Source organism: Leptinotarsa decemlineata, unplaced genomic scaffold, assembly GCF_025532065.1.
Source record: "Leptinotarsa decemlineata unplaced genomic scaffold, Ldec_3_MD MMD2_tig00026307_RagTag_RagTag, whole genome shotgun sequence".
Lineage (NCBI taxonomy): Eukaryota > Metazoa > Arthropoda > Insecta > Coleoptera > Chrysomelidae > Leptinotarsa > Leptinotarsa decemlineata.
Genome location: NW_027412681.1, coordinates 14,752,952 through 14,772,257, shown reverse-complemented (window position 1 = coordinate 14,772,257; position 19,306 = coordinate 14,752,952). Strand labels below are relative to the sequence as shown.

The 19,306-nt window shown below is 33.4% G+C and overlaps 1 protein-coding gene across 2 annotated transcripts in view; it reads left to right on the top strand.

Moving 5' to 3' along the window:
- The window catches only part of LOC111504836 (uncharacterized), a 1,217,253-nt gene that overhangs the window by 11,558 nt on the left and 1,186,389 nt on the right, over positions 1 to 19,306 (top strand). The window contains exon 2 of one of the 2 annotated variants that reach the window (XM_074181148.1): positions 38 to 1,127. The exons of the other annotated variant lie outside the window; for it this stretch is intronic. The gene's annotated coding sequence lies outside the window, so the exon portion shown is untranslated. The remainder of the gene's footprint in view (positions 1 to 37; positions 1,128 to 19,306) is intronic. 2 annotated transcript variants of the gene reach the window in all.

Sequence of the window (19,306 nt, the reverse complement as noted above, 5' to 3'; positions counted from 1 at the left end):
ATTTACTAAAGTTTGTGTTTCTGGTGATTTTTTCTAGATAACCTACTACTTCTCCTGTGAAGGAAGAAAACGGACAAACTCGATGATTTTGTCAAACAGATTCGCACAAAAATTTGGATTAGAATTCTAGTTACCCTCTGCTTCAAAGTTGACTCTATACCGGGGGTTGGTTTTACTCTAGTTGTAGTTGCTTTCCGTCTCTTGGGTGAAAATTATATCATTGATGGTGAATCTGGGAATAGATAGTTCGACTACTTCTATGCAACTTTTGATCTGTTACCCATGTTTTCGGAAGATTTTTGCTAATATCTCAAAACTGAAGTATTTAAGCGAAAAAAATGCTTCAAGTTTAAATGTAGCTCATAAAATAACAAAAAGAATTGTGACCGTAGACTCAATACAAACAGTAGAAAGTTTTAACGAGAAATTTACATACAATGGATATTTCGGGAAAAACTCAACGAACCTTTTTTGAAGTGCTTAGAGTAACATTAATCATTGTTGTCTGTAAATGTTCATGGAATCAAAACTAAGCAAGTAATAGCAGTTAAATATTGACCTCAATTTCTTTCGGCCCCAAATTTACCACCTCAAATGAAAATCATTTTCACCACTATACAGTTCACGTCATTTATATGCGTTCAATATGCTCTAGAAGTTTGACGAGTTTGAAATGTTCAGTTTTGGAAGAATAGAACCTAAAATTGAAAAAAAAAATTAATTCTGCAAAACACTGCAAACTTTTTGAAATGACTCAAAAACTGTCAATTGTAGCATCGATGGCTCATTATTGCTTTTTATTACTATCATTATCAGTTTTTGAAAAAAAGTCAATTTTTTGCAAAATTGGTGATTAAAGGGTAGTTTTCATTTTTCTTTTTCACCAAACAGAATAGTTACTCAGTTCCGATGCTAGAAACTTCTTTACGAAAATGCCATGTTTCTTTTTGTCACCTTACGTTGGGACTTTCAATTTTTGCGTGCTCGAATAAGAGCCACTATAAAATTAAACCTGAAGTAAGAGTAATCAGAAACTCAATCCAATTTTTGAGAAAATCGAGGCAACGAAGTAAAATTATACCAGGAAATGGCCATTGACTATCCTATTCTGATAGCTGTTTACAAGGGTAAGGAATTGAATTTATATGGTTTGGTGTGGGATTCGACTATCTTTCCGCATTCGATGAAAAATATTTTTTCAAATCAACCGGCAAATATACGGGGCAATAATAGAATTTCGAGTCTATGCATGGGTATCTCGTTAACGGGTAGGAATAGAGAGTAGGACCAATTATGACAAAGTCGGCTATTTTCAGGAACTAACTGTTGGTGAAAATGACTATGTCGAAAAGAATGTTTCATTTCAACATTCATATCAATACAACATTTATGTCAATACAATAAAACAAGTCACTTCATCAAAAGAGGTTGATTCCTCACTAATATAAAGAATATCATTCAAATTTACTTAATAAAAATCGTTGTTTCAAAATTATATTTTACCCGTACAACCATGTGGTTGAGTACCGAAGAGAAAGACAAAGAACAATTGACACTGACAGCTGTCATGTGATTGAGTTTGAAGAAGGTTTGTCCGTTTGTCTATGTTAGAACTATGGAACAATTGAGAATAGTTTTGGTGCAAGTGTGATCAGAGTCATCTGCTGTTATATCACATTTGCACCAAAACTGTTTTCTTTTGTTCCATAGTTTTGACATAGACAAACAAACACACATTTTCAAACATAATCACATGACAGCTGTCAGTGTCAATTGTTCTATGTATTTCTCTTTGGTCTTCAACCACGTGGGTTTTACGGGTAAATCATGGTTTTAAACCATAACGACTCTCAATAAGTAATTTTTTTTTCACATTACACTTTTATCAAAACAACGATAAAAATAAAATAAAAACAACAATAAAAATTAATTGGCGCTTCGAGGCGACTTCATTGATTCCAGTGGCGCATTTGCTTTTTCAGCTGCAGGAAAACCCGGAAAAACCTGCAGCACCACATCATCTGAAGATCTTGATATAACAATGTCCTCTCTCTTATAAAACAAAATGTAGGGTGCCTCCAGAGGCTCCAATAAATTCAAATAACCTTCTTTATATTGGCGAGAAGGACTCCTTTTTCAATTTAGTGTCTTGACAAGTTTCAATAGTTCAAAAGTAACATTCTTTTCGATATGACCATTTTCACCAACAGTTAGTAAGTTGAGCCTTTTGTAATGATTTTATAATATTGTACTATCATCATATAACTTCAACAGTTCTGCCTTGAAGATTATAATACATTTTATTGAAATATATAAGTAACTTGTGTTATAAGAGTACACTTCCGTTCTGCTGACTTTTTTTAATATTCCAAGAATATCGTTGGAAATGATGAAAAAAAATTCTGTGAAAACCACAGCCCTCAATATTGATATTAGGAGATCACGCTTGGTGACTTTCAATTTCCCGTACGATTAACATGGAAAAGCTTGTTTTTTTGAGTTTGGAATTTTTGAACTTTTCGATGGTTCATCAAAAAGGCAAGACCAAATCACTTTCTTGTATAAAAATGAATGCTCTGCAGAAAAGCTCTCTTATTTATAATATTTTCTCATTCCTATTCTAATTTTTGACGAAACTATCAATTTTATCAGAACATTTTGTAAAATTTTTCAAATTTTTTGTATTCACAACCTTTTATTCAGCTGTAAGATTTGTAATACTATCATATCCTTATTTTTCAATAAATTCAAATCATTTTTTTTTTCAACTGAAATTTATTTTTATCTATTATTTATTTGATTTTATAAGTTCAAAATATTATTTATTTTGAAATCAGAATACAAAAAAATTGAAAAATTCGATGCAAGTTTTTGATAAACTTGATAGTTTCGTCAAAAAATTGAAAAAAATGAGAAAATATTGTAAATTTCATTTCGAAGTTAAATAACTTCAAAATGCTTCGGATCATCAAAATATCCTAAGATAGCTTTTTTGTAGAGTGTTCCATTTTATATAGGAAAATGATTTGGTCTAGCCAAAAATGATTTTTTCCTTGTTTATCATACGAAAAATTTAGGAAAACAATCTTTTTTCGTTTTCAAAACCTGAAAATCAGTATAAAACTTTAGCCTCGAAGTGAGAAATCTCTAATTCTTTTGATATACGTCAGCAGATTTTTCATTGATGAAGTTCTCTTCATTCACCAGATCGTGGAAGGTTATGAACACAAAAAAAACAGTGGAAAGTCCTCACAAAACATTTTTTTCAAAGAATATATAATTTCAAGAAAAAGTTGAAAACATATCTGAAGTCTTTTGGATAGATAATATATTCATATTATACGTTGCTCATATGGTTTTCCATTTGTCTCACTTTTGTGTATGTTTTGATATATTTTACCTTATTCAAGCTGAATAGATTTTTAATATTTACTTTGAAATTTATAACCTTTGTTTCTTTCTCAATTTCACAAATATTCATGAATTACTCACTTACCAATGTATACTAGGTAATTGTCAATGAATAAAGCCCATTTATTATTATTATTATTATTGATTAATTTGCCTGTAGGTACTTGGGTTGATATTAGTTTGGTGTTTCTCCAGGTTCATTGTTTCTAGGAATGTGTGTTGTATTGTCGATATCGGTTGAATGAAAATCTCATAATAAATTGTTATTCGAATACGTTGGAATAGATTCTCATCAAGTATATCGGATAGTTTCATTACATAGCTACAAAATTGATAATCACTTCTTTTTTCGATGTACTCTCGACAAATTCAGCATGTTTATTTCAGTACAACTCCACTACAAAATTCATAACAGCAAAATAACATAATGAATAAAAGCGATTGATTTTGTGGCCTCCCTTGCCCTAGTTGAGAAATTCTTGTTTGTATGCTATGGTTGAGTGGTTGCAATAATTTTTTGAAAAAACTCGTTCCATTGCTCAACAGAAGCAGCACACAAAGCAATAAGATTTTGTACAACAACCTAAACAGACTCACCTCAGTTGGAAATTGTTGTGTGAAACCCAAATAATTTCAACTTTCATTTTTAATGCATGCTTCTGCTTCGAACAGAAAGCTATATCGTTCGAATAATACATGAGATACATGAAACTAAGAAGAAACCACTGGCCCAACAGGTTGTTAGAGAGCAATTTAACAACTATTGCAAAACATTATCTTTTGTCTCTCTTTTCAAGACTTAAGGTTTGTGTACATCTTCACTTAGAATAGATGCTTCCTAAATTAACACTCTGTAGAATGAATGTATCAATTTGTACAATTTGTGTTGAAAAGGTGGCAGCTCTTTAAAGTTTACTAGAACGATCGAAACAGCGTAATATAATTTCCAACTGATCTCCCTGTATACAACTAAGACCGTACTATAATGGGGTATATGATTCAAGTTAGAGTATGCGTAGGTCCAGTGCAATGATTACATTTGCATAATCCCCCTAGCAGACCGGTGGTCGACCGTCATGGAAATTTGTGTTTATTTATTACAGGCAGACTGACTATATCTGCATGTTCGACCACTCCAGAGGGATCGACAAATGTGCACCGTGGAATAATAAAGCAGTTCTGATTTTTCTGATGCTCGTCTCCCAAAATGAATATATTTATGTTTTTTGTAAAATGTTTTCGGAAATATGATACTGAAAGTCGGAACTCACAATGGCATAACATACAGGGTGGGGCACCGAAAACGAAACAGATCGAATATCTTCAAAACACAATTGTTCTAGAAAAAAAATGCAAAAACACGTCGATCCAAGGGGGACATCTTCCTATCATAACCTCAACTGTCATACCTCTTTCCCCACCCCTTGGTGACTATCACCCAAACAATTTGTATAGGGAAAGTAGTAAGTGTGACACATCATTAAAAACATAATTTCATAAGGAATTCCGTCATGTCAATATTAGCTACGTAACTTTCGATTTTGGCGCCTTGTTGCAGGAAAAAATCTGTTCCGTAATCCAGATTATGATATTTCATTCGCAAGCTAATTTGACATAAATTCGGTGACAAAGCATTATGGAGTTTTCCTAGGGAAAAAACACCTGGCGGCTTCACACTGGTGGACAAGATTTGCAATTATGGTCCAATTTGATTTAAAATTGATAAGGGTCGTAAATTATGAATTGTTTTTCAATGCAAAAAATCAAGATGTTGGCTCCAAAATGGCGGACAGAATTTGTAACTATGGTTCGATTTAAAACCCGACACCAAAAACGAATTCTTCAAAACACATATCTTGTTTGTTTGAAACAGTAGAAACTGAGTCGTTTTATGTGTCGTGGAAATTTCAAATTCAACGAATTTTTCTGTGAGGTGATTAGGCTGAATCTCTCAGTTCTCATCAGATTTTTTGATCTTGTTGAATATTAATGTTGTTGCGGTTGTCAAATGTAGTTTGATCTAGTTTGAATAATTTCAATCAATGTTTCATTGAAAGCTGAAGGAGGTGGCATGATTTTAAGATGATTATAAATAGGGCGACAATGATCTCTGAAGTTAACATTAGATATCAAACGTATAACTCTTTTTTGCAATACAAACACTTTTCTGGAATGACAAGAATCCCTCCATAACACTATGCCGTATACCATGCGACTATGGAAGAGTCTGCAGTAAATAGATTTGACCGCTCTGATACCGGCGAATTCCTTTAGCCTTCGAATCATAAATATTACACTTGATAATTTCTAGGCCAGTTTGTCAACATGGCATGACCACTTCTGTCTGTCGTCTATATGGATCTCAAGTAGCTTAACACATTTACTCAAGGTTGAATTTGTAGTTACAATTAAGAGTGGTAAAAAACATTGAAATTTTCATTTCTCTTTTCATTATGAATACTTTCCGTTACTTCTCTGGGGGTGGTGGGGAACAATACAAAGGAGTTAACTGGCGTTTTAAGATTTTTTAAGAATTCAATTGCATCGTAATTCACTTCAGGAAGAGATAAAATGAGACAATTTACAATATCAACAAAATAATTATCAAAGTCATTTTCTGAATGAGGTGTATCAACCTTTCTTGAATGTATCCCATTACATTCATAATTGATGATCTTTCAAGTATCACTACTGATATTTGGAGGACATGCCAAAAAACTTCATACGATTCTCGTTTCGCCAGTTGTATAGACTTTTTGTAATCTTTGCGTGAAGGTTGGTAGATTTTTTTGGTCACTGAATATTTTCTAGCATTTTTCACAGCCCTGATGCTCGGAAGGATTTTCCTTTTAGAGCACAATTCATCCAGAGAACGATCCGTGTTCTCAAAAATACTCTAGTCGAAACATTAAAGGGCGCTCTTTAAATGTGTCTATAGCTGAAAAAGAAATTATTCTTCTATAAATTGTGTCTTTTCAAATGTAACTGTGAATTCATTCAGCACGTATTGTTCCAATTGATCCGATAGACAGGGTTCACGAACATCCGTCACAAAAAGGTGATCAAAAATATTAGATAAGATATTATCTATGCAGGTAGCAGTGTCTAGGAAATTCTTGTGGGTTCCTCGATTGTGGCAATCAAATCAAAAGATTATATACATTTGTTAGTTCTGGACGATAACAATTTGTTGATGATGAATTTATATTGAAATCACCGAGAAGAATAACTTTCCTTTTTTCTTCGGTATCTTTGTAGACACGCATCGAATGTATTTATAAAACTTTCAAAATTTCCACTACTGAATCTATACAAACCAACTACGTGTACACTCGAAACCCCGATGCCATATATTTCTATATCCAAATCAATACAAAATTCCTTAAAACCGAGAGGTTCAGAAGTAATAGTTTTTTTAACAAAAATGGCATCGCCTGCATGAATATGTTTTTGTCTACAGTAATAACTGGCTAAATAATAACCTGATAAGTTGAATACTTTCTGTACCCACCCTAACAGGTTTACCTGACCTAAATTAATTTTACAATTCTTCCTTATTTATTATTTTACAATAACTGTTATAGCTGTATATAAAACAATTTTCAACTATACAAAAATTAATTTCACAATATTGCCTATCTAAATTTATATTTGCAATGTGTCCTTATGTAGTAATCAGTAAACCCAACAATATTATTTTAACAAGCTATATAGTATGCTACCAAAGAGCATAAATAGGGTTAGCTCCGCGTTAGTTTCTAGTTTTAATCTTCCTCTTTGAAGATGATCCCTTGGTGATCGAAACGCGTGTCGAGGTGTTAAAAATAACGATTTGATGTAGGAAAAAAACTCCAGTAATATTCATTACTACACCAAAGGTTCCAAGTGCATCATGAGTTTGAAAAATGTGTTAGTTTCCCGGGTGTGGTATTCGTATTTACTTTGCATACGTGCAGAGATTTAAGTTTTGATACTCCTATAACAGTAAGGTCAACATTTTCACCATAAACAAGACGTTTTCTTTTAAATATTTTTTCTGTTGTTGACTACTTTCCAATCTTCCAATCTTTCCAATTAGTATTTTATTCTTCAATCCAAATATTGTTCCGCCTTTCTGCCTGAGAATATACTTGAATACAGTTGAATCCAGTTTACCTCCGGTTTCTTCTACTGCATCATTGAAAACAGAATCTGATGGTTCACACTGTTCACATTTGAAAACATTTGGAACTGAGTTTTCATCGACATTTGCACATATGAAGTGTATGGTTGTGAAATAAAGTATACATTTCACTTCTTTGGAAAATCTTCTATTACATTTTACACATTAACCAATTGAATTCTGAGAGAGCTTTGGACCTACGTCTGCACTGCTCGACATTTTGATACCGAAAACATAAGTGGATTCAATTCTATTTCTCGAAAATGATGCTGTATATGAAGAAAATACAAGAGACGACAGAGTTTTATTTTTAGTTGGATAATCTAAAAAAATTGAAAACTACAAGTTTTTGGCGTACTTTTTTCCCCTGTATTGTTGGCTTTGGTGAGCACTGAGACTCCACTGGAACTGATAATTTCAATACAGTCAGGGCTAAATAAGCGCCTTATTACTTCGGATAACTGTAGCAAATATTAATTAAATCGGTGTGACGATATTTATAATATTTCAATGAAAACCGTCCTGTATCTCAGAAACGCATCAACTCCGAACATATGTTTGTGAGATTTTTTTTCTCAAAACGACACAATGAATCATGTTCTGAAGTTTCGTACCAACCGTAATTAAGAAATACTCTGTATATGGAATCGTTAGTAAAAATAGTGAAACTGATGACTGTTATCCAGGAAGCTCAATGTGCTAGGCGATAAACTGTGACATTTCTGTGACTGATCGTAAATGATATTCGGACTCAAGAAATGAATTGAAATGTTTGAATATTATAATAATATAATACCACAAAATTTTAGATGAAAACAATCGTCAAACTTTCTACAAAAACTTCAGTTACGCAATGAACTAACTTTCAAGTTTCATAGCCACTTTTTTTCACGAGAAAAGAGAATGAGACTTTTCCAGGAGAACATTCATATGACTACACACTAATAATTTCAATGAAGAAACTCGATGAGTGGAAAAACAAAACTATAAGTAACAGCTTGTTGAGAATGAAAGGAAAATTTTGTTGATTTGGGAAATTTTGACAGCAAGTATAAATTTTAAAATCTGGTGTTTTGTATATTCGAGCTCTTTCTTTCGATTTTGAAAGAACAAATGGAAGAAAGCTAGAGATAGTTACCTCAAGCATTGAAGAAATTTCAAGAGTTTTGGAATTCTGATTAGGATGATACCATTTTTTCTTCAGAGCCCGCTTACAGGTAGTCAATAAGGGGGGTCGAATCATTCGATACCGAATTTTCAAGAAATGGAGCTGCAAGACGAATTGTCATTATGGGAGAGTGTGTATGAAAGAGCCAGTTTTGAGAAACATGAAAAAAAGTTAACGTCAGGTGATGGTTATTGAATAAATTCGTTTTTTGTAAATAATTAGTTTAATAGTCAAGGTTATCCAATCAAACTAAAATGTAATATGGCAACTTAAAGATGAAAGGGAAATCGGCTCTTTCAAAGCAACATGAGTATGAAAGAGCTGGGCATGTGCTATGAAAGAGCCGGGTTTGTCTTTACAAAAAAAAACAGTCTTTCAGCAAATAAAAATCACTTAATAAACTATTTATCTGTTATATAATTGTTATTAAAGTGTAAAATTGCTCATTTCTGTGAAAATCAGTTATTTATCAGTATTAAATCACAATCCACTCGTTCATAACTATCCAATATCTTGTTTTGAAAGGCCCGTAAACCGCAACATCCAGAGGTTGGAGTATATGGCTGCATCCTGGAGCTGTCTCTTTCAAAGCCTCTACAAGTGGCTCTTTCAAAACATTTTGTCATTCAAATTGTAACCTCAAAATACAGCTATTTTGCGTAAACATTATGACATTAATATTATCGTAAAATAATGATAAATATATGCCTAACAATACAACATATCAATTTCATCAACTCATGCTGCACTTTTCTTTGTGAAACAAATTGAGTGAACGCAAAAAAATACTTTTTGGTCCTAAAATCTTTGATGTGGTCTACCGACGCCATTTGTTTTCGCAGAACTGTTAAATGTTTGTGGATGACAGCTTTTCAGTGTTGCCATACAAACATCAAAATCAAATCATGGTAAGATTTTGGTGAGTGGTAGAAAATCACATCGGCTCTTTCATACACACTCTCCCCTACTTATTTCAATCATTCACTGTGATGAATTTCTAGTTGAAATTTTGTTGTGGAGTTTCCACATTTGCATGAAATCATTTTACTGCCCCTTCGTTCGGAACATCAACTTATATGACCCAAGGGCTTCAGAACGGATATTTCTACTCATTCTCATCATTGTATAAAAGTTGACAATGCCAGGGGGATATGAAGTAGTCGACATGAATATAAAATAGCTATTTAAATATGAAAAAAATATGTTTGGTCACTTTTATCGGGTTTCGAGAAGGGAAGGAAAATTGTAAAAGAGTAAATTGAGGATAAGAATATTCTCAATTCGTATTTCTATCGTGTTTCTGAAATTAATAATTTTTTTAACATCAAAGATTCTCAAGTGCTGAAAATGAACAATAAACGTTTTTAACTTACAACAAAAATTTAATAGTGACAGATACCTACGACAATCTTGCCGACTATTCAAAAAGTTATGTATACAGTGATTTTCTAAATATCTTACTGAAAATCATTATACAACCGGTAAATAAATCCATAGTGGACAATTTATCAATATTTTGTTGAAAATGTTTAACTGGTTATTTAGATTGTATTTTTTTTGGAATAATAATGAATTATATAGGGTGACTTCTTCCAAAATATTTTCACTGTATGTTACTTATTCAATAATAATAATGATAATACGTCTTTATTCACCATAAAAGTACATTTGAAACAAATAAAAAGAGGAAAAAAAACAAATTTCAGTATAAAGGTGAATAGGCGGAGTATCGGCCAAGGCTGTTTTTCAACTCAACCTGGAAATAGCAATGATTAAACAATAACAAAGAAGTCGAGTTAACAGTGATATTGCCATGACAAGATCAGAAAAAGGAATGCAATCGCTGTAGAAAATTCTTTTTGTAATGACAAGGTCGGGAATAAACTAGACAGTTGAGTGGGTCGACGGTGACGTAGGTCTGACATACCGACTTTGAAGTCGTCCTGCATAATCATTCATAATAGTCAAAAAAAAATTAATTATTGGTCATAATTCATCAACGGTACCATGCATAAGTGAAAAGATGAAATAACAAAACTTCTTTGTGCGTTATATAAAATGCAATCATTATTTTTAAAAAACATTTTTTAATTCAAATTTTTCAAACAAAAAGAACATACCAAGTTCTAATGCTCTAGACAAAGAAAATTATTACGTAACCTACACAAGTATTCAGTCTTGCGGTTTTGTGGGTATGTACATTCTACACAACGCCCTGTACGTATTGTACATTGGGATCTCGTCGCGGCTCTTCCGGTGGTGCTTTCAATATTTCCTTTATTTTTGTTCTCATAGGTCTTGGCAAGTGGTTATCAGTATGTCTTCTTCTTAAGTGATTTTTAGTTAGATTAATCGCAAGTTTTGTTAGAAAATGTCTTCTCAGGATTGTATCATTCATTCTATTACAGTTATATATGACATATGCATTTATTTCGCTGGTATTCAACGAAGCATAGAATATAACTTGTGGCCATCTTCTTGTATTGCCTGCCACATTATAGGTTGCTGATAGCTGTTCCACCATGTCAACTCCTATTTTAATATGTTTGTATTCCAAAATCATAATATCACCATAGGAGCAAAACGTTTTTTTAAGTTTCGGAACGTAGGACACAATAGTACATTTTCTTTAAATGCAAAAATACGTGATGGGATAGGACGGTTCAAACCATTCACGAACTGTGGAGACAGCTGTCTTTTATTGATTCTTATTGTCCCCAATAATGTTAATTTGTGCTCATCCAGTACTTTAGTGCAAAGCTCCATGCTCGTAAACCAATTGTCTGTGGTAACATTTCTGTCTGTTCTACTAATTGGCTCAACCAACTTCAAACGGAGAACCCTGCGCTCGTTTACCTACGTAAACTTCCATATTCAAGGTATAAAACATTTTAGTGTCTGATAACGCAAATATTTTTACCAAATACTTAGCGGGTTATGAGGGGATATACTGCCTGAATGGACATTTTCCTCTAAATACAACCAGCATTTCATCCACTGTCAATAATCGAGAAGGAGAAAACTGGTTTCTATAATTACTGACAACCTTCTGGAAAACCTCCCGGATGGACGCTAACGTGTCACTGGTTCGTCGTTCGAGTCTTGTGTAGTGGTCATCGAATCGAATATGTCGTAAGAGAAAAAGAAAACGCTGCATGGACATGGTAATTCGAAAAAATTCTGTTGAACTTCCATCGGTGGCAAATATTTCTTCCCAGCATAGTCGATTCCATTTTTCGACCGCACATATATATTAAACCAATTGAATCTTCAATTTCGATGACATCTGTTGGTTTTTTACAACTGTCTTTACAACATCTGTTTGAAAAAATATGTTTTTCCGTTAACTATATTTGCATTAGTAATCGTCACGATAATTTCAAGAATAAAAACGTCAAAAAATGTACGTCATATGTCTACGGGGTCAACTAGATCTCTAGCTGGTTGTTTTACTCCGGGTAACTGAGTAACAATATTCTTTGATCTAGTTATGGATCTTGATAGTGGGGGACAGTGCTTTTTCCATTTTGTGACTTCATCTTAACGATTCAGTATAACTTATCTGGTTTATCCATAAAGTAATTTTTTGCAGATGATTCTTGCTCGGTATCTGAATCATCTTGTCTTCTTTCAATATGGTCTCGCTCGTCATCAATAATTCTATCATCGGCCTGTTCTGTTTCAAAACTTCTTGTACCAACTGTTGCAGCCATTTTTGTTCGGCCTCATAACTCACCATAAATCACCTAATTTATATGAATAATATTTTTAGGATTGTCAAAAAAAACATAATTTTGACTCACGATAAATGAAATAATAATAAATAAGAGAAAACTAGCAATCAACAATGAAACGTATACTCACGTACACACGTATACTCGGTGTTGTAGGTCTACCTTCCCGCATCTCAATTCGGTGACGTATCTACGGTGCCACAGACCGATATGCTTTCACTGTTCTTGAAATGTTCACTATTCACTGTTCTCTGACGTTTGGAGACTGAAAAAACGATATCAAGCTAAGAAGGTTCGTCACCGGTGGAGGATTGAAGCAGGTCCATAAACACTGTTGATGTTGAAAACTATCAAAATCATGAAAGTTTCATTCGAAATAATATGTGAACTTGAAATATAGTTTGAAGATACTTTTTTCTTTGAAAATTCATTCATCTGAGAGAACGATTTGAATTGAAATTCAATTCAATTCAATTGGTGTTTATGATGTGATCGGAATTTGAATGAGGTATGCATATTATTACATGAAATTATTTCAGAAAATGAATCAATCTCATGATCTAGGTAGAACAGAACGAAAGTAATTTTCATGGCAGTTGGAAATTCACCATGTATATTACGGGACTATGCAGGAATTTTGATATCGGAAAGTTTTCAGTATCGAACATTCAAACAAAGTATGCCTCGTCCATGAAATGGGTGAAGAACACTTTGAAAAATTAACTTCGCGAGTATTAAATTAACCAGAACATGGAAATATCAATTTTCTAGTCAACGTTTTTTCCCCGAAAGACACTAAATTTGAGCATATATTCCGAATCTATTGAACACACTGTTTTTATGAAATATACAATGGAAGTAATGACTCTATACGCAATGAGCACAAAATTGCTATATGTGGATTGGTATTAGGCGAAATACAATTATTAATCCACCTTTTTTTGTGGTAAAAATCTGTCAGGATAACGAAAAAACTCTCAATACTTTTCAATAATGTTAAAAATTCATTTTATTCTGATGTAAACCAAAGCGACGTTTCGTTCATTAGATTTCATCAACTTAATTTTTCAACACAAACCTCTAGTTTTTTTATCGACTTTTGTAGCCATCGACTTTCGTATAACAAATTCAACCACTGATCGATGTTACTCCAGTTCCTCAAAATAGGAAACATTTGTCTAATTTTTCCGACCTCCTAGGCCTTACCGATTCCCAGATAGCTGAAAAAATGGCCTGCATATAATTATTTGGCACCCAAATTATTCACTACAATAAGTTCCGTACTCTATTCGTCATATGAATGTACTTCATTATTTCATTTCATTTTTGATCAATCGTGTTTAAAAATTGCTCATTCCATTGAGATCTTGACATTCCAATAGTTGAATGTACAATATTTATCACTGGGGAAGAAAAGTTTTGGTTTTCTACTACTCCATATTTATACAAAAAAATATGGGGATCTTCCAAAATGAGGAAGGAAGCAATCGATATTAAAGTAAACTCTTTACAGAGATGTGTAGATAATGCAAGAAAGTGACTTTCAGACACTAACTGGAAACAAACCTTTTTGCAACAGCTACTTCCATATGAACATTGAATTACGAAAGAAAAATATTTAGGAAACAGCTAATTTTAGATGAACATTGAATATCAAAGTATGTAGAATGTGTAGTTCATGCAAAAAATTAACTTTTGGGCACAAAGTGAAAGAAAAAGGCTCCTCGAAACAACTACCTCCATAAAAACATTGAATCACACAGAAAAAAAAATCGAAACAATTACTTTCTTATGAACATTGAATTATATGAAAACACTTTTTCGTACGAATGTCATCAAAAGTGACATTTGTAATGGTTTTCAAGAGTATTGAAAGATGATGTTTACAAAGTAGCGTGTTAAAAATATTTTTAACACTAGTAGTGAAAGTTTTTTCAACACGATTTTTTTCGACCAAATAGCAATAAACAAAAAATAATCATTCAATTTTCAGAAAAGTTTCATTATGAATAATAGATATAGATACAATTAAATTATGCTACAAATCTATTATATACATTAATTACAATATTATTATAATTTGTGAACATTAATATGAAAAGTACAATCAGAACAACTGTTGATATTAATACCTTGGGATGTTGAAGAGCCTTGTAATATATTTGTACTATCTGAGTTGACAACTTCATGGTCATTAACATTCAATTCTTGAAATGGAGAGGACGAAGCTGTTACGCTGGAGGTAGCTATTGGCATTATTTTTTCAGCAATAGCCTTTTTATAAGGAATAGATTGATCGATGTAACCCTCAGCTACTGTTGTAGACTTACATCCCCCGTGCTTATTAATATCCTATATATTTGCTACTGATTTTGCTAGCAAAAAAGCAGAAGACCTTCTGAAACAGTGACCTATATATTCCTTTGATTCCGGGAGGTTCAGAAACTCATCACTGGTAGAGGGCATTTTCTCAAACGTGTTTATAATAACTGGGTTGGCACTGCATTTATAATTTGAGTATTTCAGAAAAAAAAGTTGATGATTGATAACAGAAGGGCGTAAAGCAACGTATCCATTAAAATAGTCAATGTTTTTTCCAACAATGCAAAATGAACAACCCATTTTCGTTTTTGTATTTGGAACAATCGATGATTTATCCATTATTTTAATGTCTTTTATTAATAAATGGCAGAGCTCTTCACGCCGGCGGGCTCCATATATTACTAAAATAGTAGCAACTTTTATCATCAAATATTTTTCATCTGGCGCCTCATTTATAAACCTCTGTGCTTGTTCAAACGTAAGAGTTTTTGATGTTTTGTTTTTACTTTCAGGAAGATCAGTTTAATCTTCCTCTTGAAGATGCTCACTTGGTGATTGAAACACTTGTCGATGTGTTGAAATAACTGTTTGGTGTTGGAGAAAAAAACTCTAGTAATTTTGAAAACCTGCTCTACAAAATTGACGAGTTCCATATTTTTGATTTCTTTTCTAGATAGGCTAAGTAGACCATTTCGCTGAAATTTTCTTCGACGTTTTCAAGTCTACACCAGCTAAGAAAAGTAGAATATACGATGTCGTACTGCTGAGCCGATTTTTTTGGTAACACTTCAATTGAAGCTATTTTTCCAGCTTCTTCAATATCGTCAGGAACACACAATTCCTCACTGCTGTTCTTCATTATGCAAGGCATTAGACATCAGCAAGAACTTTAAATGTGACTCAAAATAAAGCGCGTGAGCTGTAAACAATACTGTTTGTTGGTAACCAGGTGATACGGCGTCACCTGACATGGCCACTTCACAGCAAATGTGATAAAATGAAAATAGTTAACTGACGAAAGATGTCAAAATGTGTTTTCATAGAAATATTGAATTTATCTATTTCATTATGAAAACGGGACAGTTGTACAGAAAGCTTTGTATTATATTTGTTTTAAAAGTAAGTTTTATTTTGTTCTTTAAATTGCTCAACTAGCTGGGCTCGTTTCGCAAACTTTCTCACTCATAAAATAAAACCTTACTTTCAACACTCATATCATAAATAGCTATTTTCTATTCAGTTTGTACCTACTCACCAATTCACACTCTTGTTCTTTCGCTAATCTATGAAAATTGTATATGAATATTCATATTTTTTCATTGATTCATTTGGAGGGGCAAACTCGTTTTAACTTTTCAAATCCATGAAAACAATTTAAATAACATTTCATTGTAAAATTCCCACCCGACAGTTTACAAAACCTCAACCTGTGTTTCGCTATGCAATAACTTTTTCAAGCGTTTTCATACTCTGTGAAACTCAACAGGAAAAGTCACATAATTGATGAATTTTTTTGTCATAAAAAATGTACCTAATGAAATCATAACCTTCAACTTCTCAAGAGTGAAGGTATAATATCATTCATGTACTAAATTTTCCATTATATAATATATTGACGTAAGTCCAGTTTGTCGATCATAACTATTGTGGCTGTCTATCTGTGTTTTTTTTTAACGCGATTAACTCAAAAACTACCGAATACGTTCACTGATTTGAGACTTTATAGTGACAAACAAATGAGACGAAATTCATGAGTGCTCAGATTTGTTGAATGTACTTGTTTGTTCTTTGTTTCGAAAAGTGAACGGATCCAAGTGAAAACTTTTTCTGGTATTAGGAAAATAAATCACCAGCAATAAGAGACTCAGTTGTTTTCCGAAATAACTTCCATCATAAGCTGTCTAGATTTCTCAGAATTCTCATTTCAAGTACGGTTACTTCGAACGTTAAGGGCCTCGTAATAGGGACCATTCTTTATATAAAGAAATCAGCTTTTGATATACACAGCCAGACGACAACGGCATATTTTATATGATCCGAAGCCAATTGAAGATATTTCAAGGAGATTTATGCACTTCATTGAATATTGTTTTATATATTGCATCGATTTCATTTTTTGAGCTGCATGTCATGTTGAACTGAAGTTTCGAAAAATAATGACATGGTTAAAAATTTAATTTAAAATGGTCATTGTTTTAAATCCAATGGAATGATCTTCAAGTCCTGATTCAGTAATTTTTCATGAAGATTCAGAATAAGTCAGAAAATAATATTTTTTTAGTGGTTATCTGAATCAGACACTAGAAAATGAAAAAAAATCTGACCTCAGTATCAAATGTTCAACCCTCAGCTGCAGATTGATTCACATATTGATTGAGATTATTTTTCAGTTGAGTATGGGTGAATGAGATTCCATAAGTTCCCATGAGAAAATGTTCATTATCACTGCTGGATCCACTATCAATATTTGTTTTCCTTGCCACACTTGTCTCTCAGTTATTGTAATGGATAACAATCAATACTAACCTGTGTCGATTATGATAACGATTATTTTCTGATTGTTTCAGCTGTTACTTGAAGAAGATTCATAGTTATTTCACAAACTACACCTAACGATTTGATCTTCACAAACTCCATTTTGAAAAATCTATCACGATATGTTTCGCTATCACAATAGCTATTTTCGTAGAGAATGACATGATGGAAGTTGATTCTATTGTATACTCTAATTTTCATACATCCCAGGTAATCCTAAGTGAGAAATACCACATAGGTGCTTCATCATAATCATCATAGTTACCTAAAGCATCTACTCAACTTCTATACCTGGGTTAGGTTAGGTTAGAACAAAAGTGGGTGGGTCCCCGCAAGGGTTACGGTGGAGAGTGGACCAAATAAACCCAACTTCTTGTCGAAGCCGATTGATTTATACGGTGAGTTATCTTTCAGGTCAGATGATAAAAGTGTGGTTCTACTAAACTCTGAAAACATGATTCGGTCCGCAGCGTTGCAGGCATAAAATATACGCTCTGCTATTTCATCGTTTTTCAAACAGACGCGACACATACTGTCCTCCGACAGTCCGAGTCTCTTCATATGATGATTCAGACGACAGTGACCTTCACGGAGGGCTGTTAGACATCGTAGTTCATCCCTACTGCAGTCCAACTACTGTTTGGTTTCAAGCTCCGAAGGGTGAATGAACGCCTTGAATTGATTCAATCATGGAAGATTTTGCCAGAAGTCTTTGAATCTTCTTGCCATCCAGGTGTTCAATATTTGTTTGGCAAAACTTAAAGCAATACCAATGACAGGTTCTGGTCTGATGAAGCTACTCGCAGCACCCTCCTTTGCAAAGGCGTCAGCAGCCTTATTGTCATCCATGCCACTGTGGCCAGGAATTCAGACCAGAGGCAATTCTTTAGGTATTTTTATTGAGGAGAGTCGTTTTCGGCAATTTGCTACTAAGTTAGACGTTCCTCGGTAGGTAGAGTTTCCAATTCCGCTTGACTGCCAGAGAATATTTTTATTGACATGTGTGTGAGGTTGGATTCTACCAATCTCTCCGCCCACAATTCAATAGCATAGATTTCTGTTCATGCATAGGTCCATGGGCAGGTTGATATCTCTGTTCTATGTCTGCAACTGAAAACACTTGCACCAGAGCCTGGAGGTGTTTTTGATCCATCTGGAAACCAACAACTATCCGATCTTAATTTTTCCTTCTTCCAGAGGATCCAGTCCTCTCTACTCGAGAAAATTACTATATGTAGCAGTTCGTAGTTGACAGTTGAAGGCATAATGTCAGATGTCATTACCATAATGATGTGACTTCCAGTGTCAGTCAGCAGTCTAGTGTACTCTGTATTAGATTGCTTTGTGCAATTGGCGATGTGCAAAAGTCTATATGCAGTCAATATAGCCCCTCTCGTCAAAAAAATGTGAAGGGAAGGTAGTTCTAGACGGATCTCCAAGGCCACTGACGGTGTGGAACTAATGACACTATAGATAGTCAGACAAGCCTGTCTCTGTACTTCCAATTCAAAGAAATGTTTCACTCATCATGCCAACATCTTATCTTGGTAATCCCACTTCGTCCCATTCATGAAGGATTTGGAGAGAATAATACACAGTAAAACCCACTGGTAAGAAGTTTCGTGTATCGGTATAGATATGTGGATGATATTCTGGTTTTTTTGACAGGAAAGAACAAACAGTTGATTAATTTTAATCGTGAACCAGCACATACAGATATTATCATTCATAATTCGTGCACCCACCTGTATCAGTACAAAGTAACAGCATTCAACAGTATGATCCACAGACTGATAAATATTCCCTTGTTAGATGTGAATTTCAATAAAGAACTGAACATAATTAAACAAATAGCCGTCAATAATGATTACGATAGTAGTCTAATACATTCTCTATTATCAGAAAAGTTATTCAGCCAAGTTTTGAAGAAAGTTTACCCAATTTGAAAAGATGAGGATGAAAATTATAGATCCT